The following is an 18639-nucleotide window of genomic DNA, read 5'->3' on the forward strand; positions in this document are numbered from 1 at the left end:
GTTGCTGTGAGGATAAAAATGGGAGTCATCTCCACGCCACGATTCTCAGGTTTGTAGCTCTGTGAGGAATAGACGACAGTTCCCAGGAATCATTGGGGAAATCTGTGTGATTCAAATGTTCTTTAAACATACGGTGTGGATATGACTGAGAAGCACCATGGCTAGCTTTGAGCTTTGAGAGGTGGGATATAAATGTAATTGCCATCATCATCACTACCACAACCATTATTATTAATTATTGTAAGGACTGTTTTGAACACAAGGATGTGATAATTGTTGCCTCAAAATGAAAGGAAAGGAAAGGAGAAACAAACAAAGAAAGAACCTCTCATCATCTAAACTATGAGCTCTGGCAAGTGATATATTAATAATATGCAAAACAGCCATGCTGGAATTCGTGTGAATTCACATCCTCAGTGAATGAGTGCAGAGATGGTCAGATAGAAAGCGTGGATAGAAAAGTCAGAAAAGTTGTTTGGAGATAAAACAAAGTGTGGAGGGTAGGAGAAGAGAAGAGAAGAGAAGAGAAGAGAAGAGAAGAGAAGAGAAGAGAAGAAGATAGATGGCTGACTAAAAGACATGAGGCTGGCTACTAGAAATTTTATGTATTCTTCCCCTCAAAAACATGAACTACCATATTTTTATCTCACCTTCCTCTAATGAGCTCTATCATTTTTCGCCTCACAACAACTCTCTGAGGTAGATTATGGTGAAATCCTAACCATGCCTACTCAGAAGTAAGTCCTGCTAAATTCAGTGGGGCTTACTCCCGTGAAAGTGGAGCTAGGAGTGCAGAGAGCTTTATTGGCTGGGCTGGAATTTGAATTCAGAACTACCTCTCCCAAAAGCAAACTTGTCTATCTGTTCACGTAGCCCATATGAGATAGATGAGGCAAATCTGACTCTTAGGGATACAAAATGATAACCGATTCAGGTGGATGATGAAGTTCAAGGATGATAACAAAAAGTGAAATCCATCTCTCTCTCCCCTCTCCCTCCATTACACACAGAAATAAATATTTTAGATAGAGATAGATGATGATAGATAGATGATAGATGATTGATAGATAGATAGATAGATAGATAGATGATATAGATAGATAGATAGATAGATAGATAGATAGATAGATAGATAGATAGATGATCGATAGATAGATGATAGATAGATAGATATTTTGCCCACTTGGGAAATCAATCAGCTTTGATATAAACTGTCAAAGTGCCACAACAAATTAAGCATCCGTCAACCTCTGCTGTAGAGTATAAATGAAAACACTTCCCACACACTCTCGTTGGTGAGTGCATATATTTCTGAACAGTTCCCTCTAAGAAAGTGCTATTTCACAAAATCCAGGACTCACCCCATGCCACAAATATTCACCTTTCTCATTCTGTGCAGGTGAAGAAATACCCAAGAACGATGGGTTGCTGTTCCCAAGCCTAGTTGACCACCCCCTCTTGCCTCTCCACCGATCATCACGTTTTTTAAAAAGGCAAGATGCAAAAACCCATTCCGTCTTCCATCTCTCCCCTGCGCAGCCTTCTCTGCCTTGGACACACAACAGGCAGCTGCCACCTCACAAAGTACGCAAACGCCGAGGAAGCGGGCGCTTCTTACCTGCTCCAACAACCACCGGCAGCTCCATCACCGGAGCAGGCAGCCTGAAATCTCTCCCGTTACTCACCATGCTCCGACTTCTCTCACGCAGCTGCAGGAAGTCAGTCTGCCTGCCTCCCCACAGCCCAGCCAGCTCAACTCGAGATTAAAAACTCCCCGGCAAGATTAACACTTTCATCCCCAAGGGGCAGGGGGTGGAATTCAATGGCCAGGGGAGGCACAGTCCTCCTGGGCTGCTTTCAGGTGGCCTGTTCTATTCAGCACTCATCCAGATTTGCCTGCGCAAAGTTTGCAGAGAGGCTGGACACCAGCAGCTATGCACTGAATATGTCTGCTTCAAATATGTTTGCAGGGAGGTTCAAAGATGAAGCATCAAGGACTGGCTACGCGGCACTTTCCTGTCCGTTTCCCCCTTGCTTTCCTTATCTGTAAAAAGTCTGATTGTGCTTCCTGAGTGTCGCAATCTGCGGGTGGGTGGGAGTCAATCACATAGCGACAAATCCAGGTTGTGCAATTAAAGCTGGCTGCAACAAACCCGCTTTCTTAAAAGACTGGACTTCTTGCAGTAAGGAAAGGGACGAGAAAATGCACCGGCAAGTGTGGGATAGCACTTGCTTGATGCAACATCATCTAAGCTCCCCGCAAAAAAAAACAACACAAACAGACTGAATATTTGTTAAAACAGCTGACATCATCTGATCTCCTAGCAAACAAATCAGGTTGAATGCTCAATAAACAGGTCAGCTGGAAGTGACCCACCTTTTGGGGGAAGTAGGGTTTGTGGCACAAGTGTGTGAAATCCTTTTTAGTGGCACAACTTGGATTTGCTCTTATGCAATGGAATCCCACCTCAAAATGGCAACACCTTGGGAGCCCTTTGAGATTCACTATGGCCCATGCAGGACCTTGATCCAAAGGAGCTCAGTTTTCTTGCCTTTGCCGCTGTCAAATGGAGGCTTTTTTCATCTGGGGCCCCAAGGTTGAAGAACACTGCATTGCACAAGAGCACTTGATTTTGTTTTAATTTTCCATCTTCGGACCTCATAAAACCCACAGCAGTAAACTGTCACAAGCCCTAGCCTTTTACTTTCTAAATGTTCCCTTCAAATTCTTAAAACATAGCAGGGGTTTCCCCCCCCCCCCCCACAATGCCTACTTTACACGTTCATCCAACTCTTTACTGGAGACTTATAACAACACTTACTCCTTGCTCCTGAAGACATACACGTTTAGACCTGTTTATTGTTTAAACTGCATTCCTTCGCCCCCTGTTTTAATGGGAAGAGCCATATTTAACTGAATAGTTCCACAAACCAATGCAACAAGTTCTGCTAGACTAGAGCAATTCTCCCTCCCTGCAATTGTCTCTGTGGGGTGGGAGAAACACACACACACACACACACACACACACAAACAAACAAACAAACACAGAGCAGCACCTGTAGAGGAGAGATTTTTCCATCAGGCCAGCCGAAATTATTACGCCGACATTCTTCTCAGCACTACTTTATATTCCGCCTTATTTTTGTTTGCTTGTTTTATTGCATATTTTAATTGAGGGTGCTTTAATTTTGAACAAAATCCAAGGCGGATCCTCATGGCTCTCTTCCCTCTTGGTGAACCAGCTTCACCCTCTTATAAGTATCTCTTGTGCTGTTCTGACCCCAGATTCATCATTCAGGCTCCATCTGTAGGCGTTGTTAACGAAGCAGGCTTATTAAACAGGGTTTATCACAATTCCGTGGCAGCAGGGTTTGGCGTAGGTTCGTGCGAAGGAATCTCAGGCCAAAATGCCAAAATGGCACCCCGCTCCCACCCAAAGAAAAAGGGGTGAGGGGAGATCTACATCAGGAGCACGTGGGGCGGGTGGAGATCACAATCAGTATCTGCCGCCCTGGTGGATCTTGCCGCCTGAGGCAGTCACCTCACCTTGCCTCATGAGTGGGCTGGCCCTGACTGTGGCCATTCAGATCTTTCTCTCTCTGGCCCTCAAGATTTTTGCTAGGCCATTCTCCTATTCCAGGATACCCCCCTCTCCAGGCTACATTAGTCCTGCTCCACACCCTCCTTGAACGTTTGGGTGTGGCTGAAATGTGTCCTTGAACTGTGTTAACACCTCCCGCTTTTCTGGACGACAGTTGGACAGCTGTGAGGTCTGAGTGCAGAGACCTCTGACTTTTGCATGTCTGGAATGCAGCTTCCTGTACACAGCTATTGCTCCACCCACTTTTGCTTCTGGCTCCACCCATCAGTGGCATATGGCCTCTGGAAGATTCTGCATGAGGGAAAACATGGTTCTCAGGCTGAGAAGGATTCTCCACCTCTGCCCTAGACCAAGGGAAAGAAAGGAGCAGGGACTGGTGCCTGCAAGCTACATTCACCGTGCCTGAAATAGAATGCAGGTGTGACTCACATCCCAAGGGCTTGGAGCAAACAAACGTCCGCTAGAGCTTTCTGCATTGTCCCACATCAAAGACCAAGCAATTCCGACAAAACACTTAAAAGGGAGGCTGTATTGTCCGTAACGGCCATGTAACTCATGACGCAATTGTCACACAGTGTCTCAGCTGTTCTTTTCCAATTCAGTCCTTCAAAGAAATCAAGTGCTTGAATTGCACCCATTTACCCAACAGAAGCTTAGTCACAGAATCGGCTGCGGAATTCCCATTGTTTACTCTCAGCTCAGAATTCTAGTCCTCTTCATCATTTCGGAGCCCCCTTTGGGAGCCGAGACGTCAAAAGCATTTCCTCCGCCCTCCGTGGTTCTTTCCGACAAAGGAAAAACCAATACTGGATAGCAGAGCCTATTTCAGCTGCTGAAACGGGTTTTGTAGTGTATGTGTGTGCTTGCGACGATCCCACCAGGAAGCTGGTGAGGAGGAAGGGGGCCAGAAGAAAGGGAAAGTAGGCTAGAAACAGGAAAGCAAAATAATAATAATAAACCTTTGCATGAACCAGGCTGCTTATGAGACCAGAGGGAACCGGCAGCATCCTGACGGCTTTAGAGCCACTAATGAGCTGTCCAGCTAATGTCATTTCACGCTTGTCATCCTGTCCCTCGCAGTCGCAAGACAGTTTCGTCCCATTTAGATGGCGCATCAATTTCCCCAAACACAGGCCCCTCTCCATACACAACCAACAAACAGTTGTTTCACAGAAGAACCTTTAAGCTTTAAGGAATACTGCCACCTCTTTCCTTCCGCAGGGCTCCAATGTCCATAGCTAGGGAAATCTAGCACAGAGTCCCTTGGCAAGTGGCTATCCAACCTCAGCTTAACAAAGGAGAGTCTACCACTTTCGAGGCAGACTGTTCCACCCTCAAACAGCTGGCACCATCAGGAAGCTCTTCCCCGTGTTAGAGCCTGTCTTTCTTCTCTTCTGCTGTTTTCTTACACGGTTTACCATGGCTCGTGTTATTTTTAATATTGTCTCCAGCCAGGCTTTCATATTCGATCATTTGTCTCCCTGTTCTTTCATTGCTTTCTAAAACTCCAGGTATAGCCATGATGGTCTTACAAAAGTATTGGTGTAGGTTTGCAGGGTCAGTCTGGATCATGGGTAGGCAAACTAAGGCCCGGGGGCCAGATCCGGCCCAATCGCCTTCTGAATCCGGCCCACGGACAGTCCAGGAATCAGTATGTTTTTACATGAGTAGAATGTGTGCTTTTGTTTAAAATGCATCTCTGGGTTATTTGTGGGGCATAGGAATTTGTTAATTCCCCCCCCAAAAAAATATATAGTCCGGCCCCCCACAAGGTCTGAGGGACAGTGGACCGGCCCCCTGCTGAAAAGGTTTGCTGACCCCTGGTGCAGATGATGTCCTGAATCCCTTCTTGGGGCCCTGTTTCTGTGAGGGCAGAAGGTATGAGAGCAAGGTCACCCAACATGCTTGTCACTAGGCAATAGGTTGTGGCTGGCTAGTTACCGGTAAGTGCCATAAGTTAGCACAGAGGTCTGCAAGCTAAGGCCCATGGGCTGGTTCCAACCCATGAGCTTCCTGGAACCAACCCACAGTCGTTCCATGGATCAGCGTGGGAATTCCATGGTTTTTTCTGCGACACCTTTTTTTTCTCACATCGGGGACCAACTTCTGGGTTGGAAGAGCACCGGAAATAGTGTATGTGCACGCGCACAGGTGCTCCTCACCCATACACTATTTCCAGCGCACTTCTGGGACAGAGGAGCGCCCGTGCGCATGCGCACACTCTATTTCCGGCGCTCTTACAACCCGAAGGTGTGCCAGAAATACCGTATTTTTCGCTCTATAAGACGCACCAGACCACAAGACGCACCTAGTTTTTGGAGGAGGAAAACAAGGAAAAAAATATGCTGAATCTCAGAAGCCAGAACAGCAAGAGGGATCGCTGCGCAGTGAAAGCAGCAATCCCTCTTGCTGTTCTGGCTTCTGGGATAGCTGCGCAGCCTGCATTCGTTCCATAAGACGCACACACATTTCCCCTTACTTTTTAGGAGGGAAAAAGTGAGTCTTATAGAGCAGTGTTTCCCAACCTTGTGCCTCCAGCTGTTTTTGAACTACAACTCCCATCATCCCTGACTAGCAAGACCAGTGGCAAGGGATGATGGGAATTGTAGTCCAAAAACAGCTGGAGGCACAAGGTTGGGAAACACTGTTATAGAGCAAAAAATACAGTAGCTTGGGCACACGCGCTCCGGCCCACTGAGACATCAGCCAGGGAGTGGACCGGACCGGCCTCAAAAAATGTTGCCGACCCCATAACCAAAGGAGTTTCTCTGTGCCATAGAACAAGTGGGTGGGCCTTCTCCCACGCTGCGCAACCTCATGTGACGGGTAGATAGAAGAAAAATAGGCAGTGTGTGTGGAGAACTGAGCTTAAAGCATGCTAGAAGCTGGAGACACAGAGACATCATTGATCTGTGCTGCAACTAAAGCTGCAGCTATTGGGGAAGCAAGACCTTTTGAGGTGTTGATGCTGTGAGCCCCTCCATCTTATGCTCAGGTTCTATATACGTATATCCTAAAGACCTCACAATATCTGCTGACCTTCATTCCAAGGAAACTGAACCTGGGTGAGCACCTAGAAGCCATGGAGTCTCTCATTCCTCAGAGCCTGGGGAGGTGTTGACACCTGCTCACTCCCCTGGCCAACCCCCTTGCCAACTGCCTCCCTTACAGCTTGCTCAAACCACCCTCCACTTTGGGCCTCCTCCCCCCACACTCATACCAACCACTTCAAGCCAATGAAGCCATTTGGGCCCCACAGCAGAGGGCTAGGAGAAGCAAAGCCATGGTTCACAGCGCCACCTGTTGGTAGCCACGCAAACTACTGCTGCTTGACTGCGCTCTTGCATTTTTATTATATGTGTCGCTAGAAAAATTCCACCAAGCTTAGAGTTACATAAAAATCTCTAGTTAGGGATGAAAGGGACCCACAAATCATATGGTCCCGGCCATTGCCGATGAAGAAAACCCAGCACTGCCGCATCCCTGATAAAGTGACCATCCAGTCTTTGCTTTGAAAAAAATGCATTTTAAAAGGAAAAACTGCTGGTGAACAGACAGATTTTGTCCTGAGCTACACCACTCAAGCCTGAACAAATCTCAGCCTCAGATCTGCCCCTAAATGGTTAATCTCTGTTTCCTGCCTCCTCCCTCACCCGACCTGTTCTGAGCTCTGCCAAATCTAGAGGGCTCTGTCATTCAAATTCTAGATATATTTTTTCAAGAATTAATGCTAGTAATAGCAGAAATTCAACAAAGGAAATTTTTCTTAGCATTCTGATGTCAAAAAGTACCCTGCAAGACTGCAGTTACCGTACATCTCTCTACAGAGGTGGCACCAACAGGGAAGCAGATGGGATGTAATGGTTGGATTCAGTTACACTTTTGCAACCTGTTGCGAGGCTAAAATGAGAACATGTCCTCATCTATGCCATCCTGACATTTTTTGAGGAAGGACGAGTGTGTGTGTGTGTGTGTGTGTGTGTGTGTGTGTGTGTGTAAACAGTGGTACCTCGGTTTATTAACTTAATCCGTTCCAGAAGTCCGTTCTTAAACCGAAACCGTTCTTAAACTGAGGCAAGCTTTCCCTAATGAGGCCTCCCACCACCAGTGCCATTCCACCATTCGGATTCCATTCTTAGACTGAGGTAAAGTTCTCAAACCAGGACACTAATTATGGTTTTGCGGAGTTCGTAAACTGAATCGTTCGTAAACAGGACTGTTCTTAAACCGAGGTATGCTACTACAGTGGCAAGAATGTTACTTGTCCAAAAATGGAAAGAAGCAGAAGTCCCAGCAAGGGAAGAATGGATACAAAAACTTATGGAATATGCAGAAATGGTGAAACTTACCAGAAGAATAAGAGATCCAGATAACATTCCTTTTTTTTAACAAAAGAATGGAAATGGTTTATTGAATATTTACAGATAAATTATAAACAGATGAAAATATTGGCACCTGTAGTTTTATAAGAGTATATATTTAAAGAAGATGAATAAATGAGTAAATTAAGTTAATTTGGATATGCAGAAGATATTAAAAATAAATTTAAGGAACCGCAGAAAGAGGGGGAAGGGAAGTCAAGTTTTGAAACGTCGAAATGATTGTAAAATTAGTGAAATGTATAAACTTGAAAACTATAAATAAATAAATAAATCTTCCCTGAAAACAAACAAGCAGAAAGAAAGAAAGAAAGAAAGAAAGAAAGAAAGAAAGAAAGAAAGAAAGAAAGAAAGAAAGAAAGAAAGACATTTTTAAAAGGGGAGAACTGTGTTGTTTTTTTGTCTTGGACGTTCTTTGTAACTCTGAGAACTAGAAACCTGAAACCCTATGTAAAAACACAGATGGACAAAATCAGCCCTTCCTATACATACACGAGAATATGAGTTGGTTAAGGGTTGTAGTACAAGCAGGCTTCTCTCACCTTTGACCTTTACGGCAAACCGTACCTGGCACATTTCCCCTCTTCTGCAAGATAACAAAAGGTTATTGTGAGAGAGCCGAAGCCTCCTTTGCATCTGGTCACCCTCGTTTGCATCTGATGATGCTGGTACTGGGGCTTGATAGGACATGGTGACAAGCCAAGGTAAGGAATCACCACAATTGCTAGCCAGCTCCCAGTGGCGGCGGCTGCTGGATTGGGACAGGGAGCTGGAAAGGCTTGGGAGGCCAACAGGAGGTGGAGCCTCAACGTGTGACAGGCAGAGCCAAAAACCAACCACAAGTGCAGGGCCAACTAATTCTATTTTTGTCCCCATCTTCCTCCCTGCTGAGTTGTACAAGGGGGAAACCTGAGACCAAGACTGTGTACATGAAGTACAGTGGTACCTCGGGTTACATGCGCTTCAGGTTACACACGCTTCAGGTTACAGACTCCGCTAACCCAGAAATATTACCTTGGGTTAAGAACTTTGCTTCAGGATGAGAACAGATTTCGTGCAGCAGCGGCACAGCGGCAGAAGGGGGCCCCATTAGCTAAAGTGGTGCTCCAGGTTAAGAACAGTTTCAGGTTAAGAACAGACCTCCAGAACGAATTAAGTTCTTAACCCGAGGTACCACTGTAGTTTAAAGTGGATTTGATGCATCTCGTATCTGCATCTTGCTTAGTTCATCCACACAATGCTGCCCTCATCCAATTGGTAGCTGGATTCCACGAAGCCTGGTATGGCAGGAAAAAAACTACTTAATCAGGCATAGGCAAACTCGGCCCTCCAGATGTTTTGGGACTACAACTCCCATCATCCCTAGCTAACAGGACCAGTGGTCAGGGATGATGGGAATTTTAGTCTCAAAACATCTGGAGGGCCATGTTTGCCTATGCCTGACTTAAATGGACACACAGACAGGTAAACATTCCTGTGTGAATGCTCATAATAGACTTCAGGTTTCCAGAACTCAGGTAGGGTGAGCAAGTAGAAATTCAGGGGAGGGCACAGCAACCCAGAGGCATAATTCACACCATACATTTAAAGCACTATGATGCCACTTTAAGCAGACATGGCTTCCCCCAAAGAATTCTGGGATGTGCAGTTTGTTAAAGATGCTGAGAGTTGTTTGGAGACCTCCTATTCCCCTCCCAGAGCTACAATTTCCATAGGTGCCTGGGAAGAGGGATTGATTGTTAAGACCCCTTGTGAATTTTATTATTATTATTATTATTATTATTATTATTATTATTATTATTATTTACCTGTCCTTCATCCTAAGGTCCCAGGGCAGATTGCAACAATTAAATACAGTTCAAAACAATAAATGTACAAGGCAAACATATATATAATTATATAAACCGCATGTCTGAAATGGTACAGGAGAGCAATCCTGAAGCCATTTTGACTCTCCCAAATTTACCTCAAATATTTCTCTGCAAGGGGGAAGGAAATGGGAAAGCCTCCCCATTGCCTTTTGCTTACAAATCCTGTCTTAAGGGAGTATCTGTGTATGGATAGGGTGAGCCTGTGACCTGGATTCAGGAATTAAAGTATTTACCATCACAAAAGAATGGCCAGGCTGCCCAGGTAAAGCAATCAGTGACCATTATTAGGTATCCTGGGCAAATAGGATTTCTGCTATAGACCACCTCCTTCTGTGATGTATGTATGATGTTTCAGGGGGGTGGTCTTGGGCTACAGGGGAGGCAATTTCAAAAGTCTATATAAGGGCTTGCACACCATTGCTCTGGGTTCTCTCTTCCCTCCTGTGTGTGGGGAGTGGGGACCCTGTTGCAACAGTACTTCTCTATACATACATACATACATACATACATACATACATACATACACTTTTATTGCGGCAAAAGCCAGTGACACTAGACACCACAAGATCAAACAAAAAGAGATCAACAACAACATCAGAAAATAAAATAAAATAAAGATTACACAGGGGAACTTCGCAGAGTGCCGTTCAACAGAGGAGATTTATGCTTCCTGATTACTAAAGTGCAAAATTTGGCCACCTCATATGATATTGAGCTTGAGGAATCTTCCAGAAGGTATTTTCGTAGAATTTCGGGGGAGGATTCCAAATAATGTTGTAGGGGTATACATTTTGATAAAAGCGGCAAAATAAGTTGAGCTCGTTCTTCACTATAAAATTCGCAAAATAGAAGGATGTGTGTGACAGATTCTACCTTATTAGACATACAGGGGCAGAGACGCGCATGCATTGGTACCCGCGTGAATTTGCCGTGCAGCACTGCTGAGGGCATTGTCTCAAAGCGGGCTCTAGAGAAAGAACTTCTCTATTGCAATAAAGATCAGGCTTACTAGCTGCTTTGCTTTTCAATATATTCTGGCTGGTCTCTGTTATTTTCTCCTACCAATAGGTACCCTACTTAAGGACTCTGTATGGGCCTCTGGATACCCCATAAGGGAAAAGGAGCAGTTTTTTCCTCTTATAACAGTGTTTCCCAACCGGTGTTCCGCGGCACACTACTGTGCCGCGAGACGTTGCCTGGTGTGCCGTGGGAGGGAGGCGGGCGAGTCGCACGGCGTCTCGGCGTCGGGCGGCAGCGAGCCCAGGAAGCGGCCCAGCCGGCCGGGGTCGCCCGCCTGCAGCAGCGCCTCGCACCCGCACGAGACCTGCTCCGCCGAGAAGCGGGCGAGCGCGGAGGATCGGGCGCGGCGGAGGCCAGCCCCGCGCTTGGAGAGGACGCAGCAGCCGTCGCCAAACCCGATCCTCCTCCTCCTGCTCCGCCGCCGTCCTCTGGCTCTCGGCCGGGAGGAGCCTGCGGCGACGGGGCGGGCGCCGAAGTTGGCAGAAGTTGGCGCGCCTCCTTGGCAGCGCCTTCGTCCTCCTCCTCCTGCCTCTGCTCTCCTCCGGCGGCGGGGGCGCGCCGCCCTCCCCGGCCGGGGGGCTCGCCGGGGCCCGCGGGGAAGGAGGCCATGTTCGCGGCGCGCGGGATCGCGGCCCCCCTCGCCCGCCTCCGGCCCGCTCCCCTCCCCCTGCGCGCTGCCCTAGCCGTGCGGGTCTCCTCCCCCTGCGCCGCCGTCCCCTTTCCACATCCTAGGAGCCGCGGTCCGCCTACCGCCCCCGGGCCGCGGCGCGGCTCCCAGCCCGGGCTGGCCTCCGCCTCCTGGGACGCGCGCCCACCCCCGCGGCCCCCCAAACTTCGGAGCAACTCTCCAGACGCTTCTCCCCCGCCTCGGTCTCCCTCCTTTCCACTTCTCTTCCCCCCTTCCTTCCCTCTTTCTTTCTCTTTCTCTCCCACCCGCCTTTCCTTCTATTAACTTTCCTTTCCCCTCCCTTCGTCCTTCCTACTTTTACTCCTGGGCTCCTCCCCCCTTTGCGCAGCCACAAATCAATCTCTCTCTCTTTTTTCCCCTCTCTCTCTTCTTTGCTCAGACGCAAAAAAGCGCCGCTTTTTGGAAATCCGGACTGCTGTCCCCACTGAAACGATACTTTAAAAAAGGAAGAACCCACTGGCTCTTATTTCTGTTTAAAGCAGTAGATCCCGAACTCTTTTGGCCCACTGCCCCCTTGGTTCCACATCCCCCAGTGTCCCCTATGCTTACTCTATAGAAAGCATTACAGGGGTTAACGCGGCTCACTAAGGAAGATATTAATAGAATTCTGCATTTGGGGGGAGACCCTAACAGTCATCTACCATTACCTTCTATGCTGTTACTATTTTTTTATTTTTTTTTACATAAGTAAAAAGTGACCTTTCCCCATCTGGCATGGTGGTGTGCCTCGAGATTTTTTTCATGACACAAGTGTGCCTTTGCCCAAAAAAGGTTGGGAAACACTGTCTTATAACACCAGAGAATGCCCTCTTCTGCTGCCTCCACCCCAAGCCTCTGAAGGCACCTAGAGGGTTTGTAGGGAAGGAGATGATTTTCCAGAGATTTGGGGCCTCAAGATGTCAGCATCTTGAATTAGCAACCTGGAAATGAATTGGCAAAGAGAATGGTGGCTCTGTGAGGGGAATGGGGGCCTCTTAACTCTCAGCACCCTTAACACACCACAGCCCCCAGAATGACTTGGGGGAAGCCATAAAGTGGTGTCACAACCAGGGTCGGGTTTAGGTTTGATGAGGCCCTAAGCTACTGAAGGTAATGGGGCCTTTTATATGTCCAGCTGTCCTTTGTCAACAACAAATTGTCACTGTTTTTTGTGTTGAATATATGCTATATGGTAATTTATGGACCTAATAGGTATCTAAACCCATTTGCACATAACAAAATACAGTGGTACCTCGGGATGCGAACGGGATCCGTTCCAGAGCCCTGTTCGCATCCTGAACAGAACGTAAGACGCGACAGCGCGTCTGCACACGTGCGGTTCGCGTTTCGACGCCTCCGCGCATGCGCGTGATGTCATTTTGACCGTCTGCGCATGCACGAGCGGCAAAACCCAGAAGTAATGCGCTCCATTACTTCCGGGTCACCGCGGAGCGCAACCCGAAAATTCTTATCCTGAAGCGTATTTATCCCGAGGTATGACTGTACATAGGTACCTTGGGTGACATACGCTTCAGGTTACAGACTCCACTAACCCAGAAATATTACCTCGGGTTAAGAACTTTGCTTCAGATGAGAACAGAAATCATGCTCCAGCAGCGCAGCAGCAGGAGGAGGCCCCATTAGCTAAAGTGGTGCTTCAGGTTAAGAACAGTTTCAGGTTAAGAACAGACCTCCAGAACGAATTAAGTTCTTAACCTGAGGTACCATTGTATGTATTTTATCAAAGTAATTTTTTTTTATCTTATATTTTGGATTGAAATGTACATCCAGGTTTTCTTTTCCCTTTAATTTTTTTGGGGGCCCCCAAGAGAGTGGGGCTGTAAGCTATGGCTTGTTTAGCTTATACGTAATATCTGGCACTGATGGCAACCCATCAAGCATTGCCCACTTGCATGGACTGGAAACATTGAGAGAGAGTTCAATGGAAAGTGGTCCTTTGTGGACAAACTTCCCCAAAAGCCCACGTGGGGAAAATCAGATCTGTGTGACTCACATGTGCATTGACACTCTGGTGTGTGTACACAGCCCTGAGGGGGAGGAAACTGACAGGCTGTGCTGGTTGCTGTGAGTAAAAAACACAGGTGGGGGGGCAGCGTCTACTGCGCCTTCCCTCCTGAGGAAAAAATTAATGATAATATTTAAACTCACACCAAAGACGCTTGCATCCCACTCTCTTGCCCCTTGTTTTCTGACCCCAGCCCCCTCTCCCTGCTGAAGCTGCCTGAGATGAGAGAGGAAATTGTGATATTTCCTGCCCCTCCTTTTCCTTGCTAATTCACAACAGCAGCAGGAGGAGGAGAAATCAACATCTCACCCTAGGTCCGGTCCTTCTACAAGACTCTGCTTTTAAATCAAAAAGTGACAAAGCCTAAACCTTCCGAGAAGAAAGATTACACCGGCTGCCCTGGGATGTGTGCCTCTTTGCATGGGTAGCTTCTGTTCACACTCGCACGCCCTTCTCCATCTATCCAGGAAAACAAAAGGCATTCTCAGAGTTTAAGGACACATTCCAGCCAGGCAAAAACATGCAAGGAGGGTGAGCGAGAGTGGGGCCGGGAGAGATGTGGGGTTGGCTAAGGAGGAGGGTCAAATCGAGAGGCCTGAGGGTCACACTTGGCCTCCAGGTCTGACGTAGTTGCTGACCCTCCAAGTGTCCCTACTTTCCAGTGATAGTCCCGGATTTACAGAAGCTGTCCCAGTTTCTGGTTTGATCCCAGAATGTCCCACTTTTCCTTAGTAAACGTAAAGGGACCCCTGACCATTAGGTCCAGTCGTGGCCGACTCTGGGGTTGTGGCGCTCATCTCGCTTTATTGGCCGAGGGAACTGGCGTACAGCTTCCGGGTCATATGGCCAGCATGACCGAGCCGCTTCTGGCGAACCAGAGCAGCGCACGGAAACGCCGTTTACCTTCCCACCGGAGTAGTACCTATTTATCTACTTGCACTTTGACGTGCTTTCGAACTGCTAGGTTGGCAGGAGCAGGGACCAAGCAACGGGAGCTCACCCCATCGCAGGGATTCAAACTGCCGACCTTCTGATCGGCAAGTCCTAGAGTCTGTGGTTTAACCCACAGCCCCACCCGCATCCCCCCACTTTTCCTTAGGACGTTTCTATTTTCATTGGAGAAATGTTGGAGGGTATGGAGTTATGTGACCCCCCACCCCACCCCAGCCATCTGAAGGCAGTCCTTAATTGGTAGGGTTTTTTTAATGTTTTATTATGTTTTTCTATATGTTGGAAGCTGCCCAAAGTGGCTGGGGCAACCCGGTCAGATGTGTGAAGTTTAAATAGTAAAATTATTATTATTATGGAATAGGACGTCCCTGTTTTCATCGGAGAAATGGTGGAGGGCATGTGGTTGTTCTTCTTATTTATTGCACTTTTTATTTAAAGTAACTCAAAAATAGTGCATACATTAAAACCAAGGTAAAACTAAAAGAGAGTAAAAGCTAAAAATGCATTTGTATTTGTAAAAACGCAAGACTAATGCATCCCACCCACTGAAGGAGGCTACAAATAATTAAGAGCCAAGACCTGGTGAAATTTTTGCCTGGCCCCTAAAGTGTTAATGCCGGATGTGCTTCCACAAGTGAGGAGCCACCACTGAGAAGGCCTGTTCTTTTGTTGACACCCTCTGCACCTCCCTCCCTCGGAGGGAACACAGCGAGAAGGACCTCAGATGATAAATGCAGGGGCCGGGTTGGTTCCTCACCCACTGGAAAGCTCCCGTGCTGCTCCCAGGTTTACATACTAGACAAGCGCTTTCTGAAAGCGCATAGTAGCAATCCTCCCAACGCAGACTGAAATCTTAGAAAGTGTGATGTATTACGGCATCATATTTTTGTGGACATGAGCCCACTGCCTCAGAAATATATGACGCAATCCCAATCCATGCATTTGTTAAAGCTAGGGTGGATCTAAACACAGGTGGGCAAAATGCTATAAATAAGTCAGAAATTAGATCGCTTTAACAAAAGAAAAAAAAATCCCTATGGAAAATCGTGTTTTAGAATTTCCTGCTCTCTGGCGCCGTCTAGTGTTGCATGTTTATAGCGCATTCAAATCCCTTAATATAGTTAGTCCCTAAACTATTTGCTTCCACAAACACTTGTGCTGTTATCCAGGGCGGGGGAACATTTTTCAGCCGAAAGGCCATAAATTTTTACGAGAGCTGCATGCCAGCAGTTGGATGAGGCCAGAGACAAAAGCATGCTGAGCAGTGAAGGTAATTTTTCCTTTGCACGGTCCCCACACGTTCACGTATTCCTCTTGAGCCTCTATCCAAGGAAGCAAGAGGAATGAACTGGGCTCAAGGACACATTCCAGGCAGGCAGAAATATGCAAGAAGGGCTTAAATCAGGGGCTGTCAAAGTAGTGGCCTGAGGAGAGATTGGAGGGCTGAAACAGAGGCCTGGAGAACTGCATTTAACCTGAGATTCCCCCCCAGTTCTGCTTTGGTTTTCACGGTTCCCAAAAAACTCTTTGCTGCTGCTGCTGCTGCTGCTGCTGCTGCCAGTGATGGTTTATGGGACCTGAGTGGGAACTGAAGATGATTGAGGGCAGTATTTTGACATCTAATGGAGAATGATCTTATGACCTGAACTGAGCAGGGAAGGAACTTAAGGGCTAAGATCCCAGCCCCTTTCCACCCCAACCCACGCGCCTTGCATAATTCCAGCCTCGCCCTCCTCTCTCCTCTTCCGAACTCCCCCAACGCTCAGCTCTCTTCACCTCCGCCAGCCTTCCCCGCCATTCCTATATATAAGTCAGCAGCACTCATCGCAGTCAATAAAGATGCCACGGTGCAGATGCCATTAGGCTATTGGCCGAGGCCCAGAAAGCTCATTATTACTACACTGTCGACTCCGAGTCGTAGCCGAGTGCTTTGGGGCCGCCAGAGCTGCTTGCTCTTGGACGGAGACCTGCGGAGAAACCAGCCGGCTTGGAGGCGGCGGAGAAGGGGAACCGCAGAATAGCTATACTAAAAGGGCTGATGGGAAATTTGCTGCCCTGGGAATTCCGTAATGGAACAAGATGCTGCTTCGCCGCCCCCATCCTGGATCACCTTCCTTTTTTAACCTGGAGGAGGAAACTGGCCTCACATCCCCAAGCAGGCGTGAGCGAATCTGTCAATTGTGGGTTTCTCACTGTTTCTCGTTTTCTTCCCAAATCTGAAGTTAAGTTCTCCATACAGTGGTACCTCAGGTTACAGAGGCTTCAGGTTACAGACGCTTCAGGTTACAGACTCCGCTAACTCAGAAATTGTACCTCGGGTTCAGTGGCGTAGCGTGGGTTGTCAGCACCCGGGGCAAGGCAAGTAATTTGCGCCCCCTAACCCGTGGATTTGCGCCCCCTAACCCATGGATTTGCGCCCCCTAACCCGTGGATTTGCCCTAACCCCCAGACGTTGCGCCCGGTGCGGCCGGCCCCCCCTGCACCCCCCATGCTACGCCACTGCTCGGGTTAAGAACTTTACCTCAGGATGAGAACAGAAATCGCGTGCTGGCGGCACGGCGGCTGTGGGAGGCCCCATTAGCTAAAGTAGTACCTCAGGTTAAGAACAGTTTCAGGTTAAGAATGGACCTCCAGAACGAATTAAGTTCTTAACCCGAGATACCACAGTATTTCCACAGGAACGTGGAGGGAAATGAAACTCGTGAAAATTCGCAAGCATTAGAATGTGAATCTCTCTTAAGTTACTTATTTCTGTATGCAGTCTTGGTCCTCCCTGTTATCCAGCTTCTCCTGTGGCCTGGCCAGGGTGGTGGAGAGTGCGAGTCATACGCAATCTTGCCTAACGCATGTATTTTTTTTTCTTCAAAGCAGTTGTGAAAAGCTTGTATCCTCAGGAAGGGGATTTTAAATAAAACTGTTGCTATCATAATGCCAATGTACAAATCTACAGCGCAACCGCATTTGGAATATTGTGTGCGGATCTGTTCACCTCCCCACGAATTGGATATTGTCGAGTTGGATCAAGAGGACAGAGCGACTTCTCAGCAAAGAAAAGTTGCCGCTTTGGGGACTTTTCAGTTTTCTCTAAGTAAGAGGTGATGCACTAGAAGTTTTCAAAATTATGCACGGCTTGCAGAATGGGCGTAGAGGATTCCCCCCCCCCATAACACGAGAACATGTACGTCCTATGAATGTTGGAAAATTCAGTATAATAAAAGTACTTCTTCATGCAGCGTATAGTCAGCGGAACTCCCTGCCACAGGAGGCATGACTTTAAAAGACAATTGGACAAATACTTGGAGGAGAAGGCTATCAATGGTTACTGACCATCATGGCTATGCTCTACCTCTGCAGCTGAAGGCAGGAATGCCTATGAATACCAGCTGCTGGAGAACACAGATGGGGAAGTGGTCCCACTTGCAGGTTCCCCAGAGCCATCAAGTTGGACCCTGTGAGAACAGGGACCACTGGCCTGATCTATCATGTTCCGATTCCCCTAAAATAATGCATTTGGGGGTATGTTATTTCCACCAATACATGCATTACCCAACACATCACCCTACCTAGTATATTAAATGTTGCGTACATTACTTGGCCAGAAATAGATTTTGGCCTTGCCAAATATGGAGAAATGAGAATTTTGAAGAACAGCATTGTTTCTGTTTTTGCATTGCGTTGGAAAGTGTGGAGTAGGCCAGGTTCGATATGATACGATAATCTTTACTGTCATTGTCCCATACAGAACAACAAAATTGAAAAAAATCTACATCAGACATTCAAAAACCAACAAGCCTGCTATCCCAGCCTGGTCAACCCCCTAGAAACTCTGATAGCCCATAATTAAATACAATATACTCCCATAGAGACTACCTTAAAGGTAAAGGTAAGGGGACCCCTGACCATTAGGTCCAGTCGTGGCAGATTCTAGGGTTGCGGCGCTCATCTCGCTTTATTGGCCGAGGGAGCCGGCGTACAGCTTCCGGGTCATGTGGCCAGCATGACTAAACCACTTCCGGCAAACCAGAGCAGCCCACGGAAATGCTGTTTACCTTCCCGCTGGAGTGGTACCTATTTATCTACTTGCACTTTGATGTGCTTTCGAACTGCTATGTTGGCAGGAGCA

At 47.4% G+C, this 18639-nt stretch overlaps 1 protein-coding gene across 5 annotated transcripts in view; it reads right to left on the minus strand.

The window, feature by feature from the left end:
- ADCY4 (adenylate cyclase 4) overlaps nucleotides 1-18639 on the minus strand; it is a 70511-nt gene that overhangs the window by 48269 nt on the left and 3603 nt on the right. For 2 of the 5 annotated variants that reach the window (XM_028702258.2, XM_028702251.2), the window contains exon 1: nucleotides 1619-2023. The exons of 1 other annotated variant lie outside the window; for it this stretch is intronic. The gene's annotated coding sequence lies outside the window, so the exon portion shown is untranslated. Of the gene's footprint in view, nucleotides 1-1618; nucleotides 2024-8523; nucleotides 8589-18639 lie in introns of those variants that run through there. 2 more of the 5 variants (XM_028702255.2, XM_028702254.2) reach the window with 2 other exon arrangements.

Source organism: Podarcis muralis, chromosome 13, assembly GCF_964188315.1.
Source record: "Podarcis muralis chromosome 13, rPodMur119.hap1.1, whole genome shotgun sequence".
Classification (NCBI taxonomy): Eukaryota; Metazoa; Chordata; class Lepidosauria; order Squamata; family Lacertidae; genus Podarcis; species Podarcis muralis.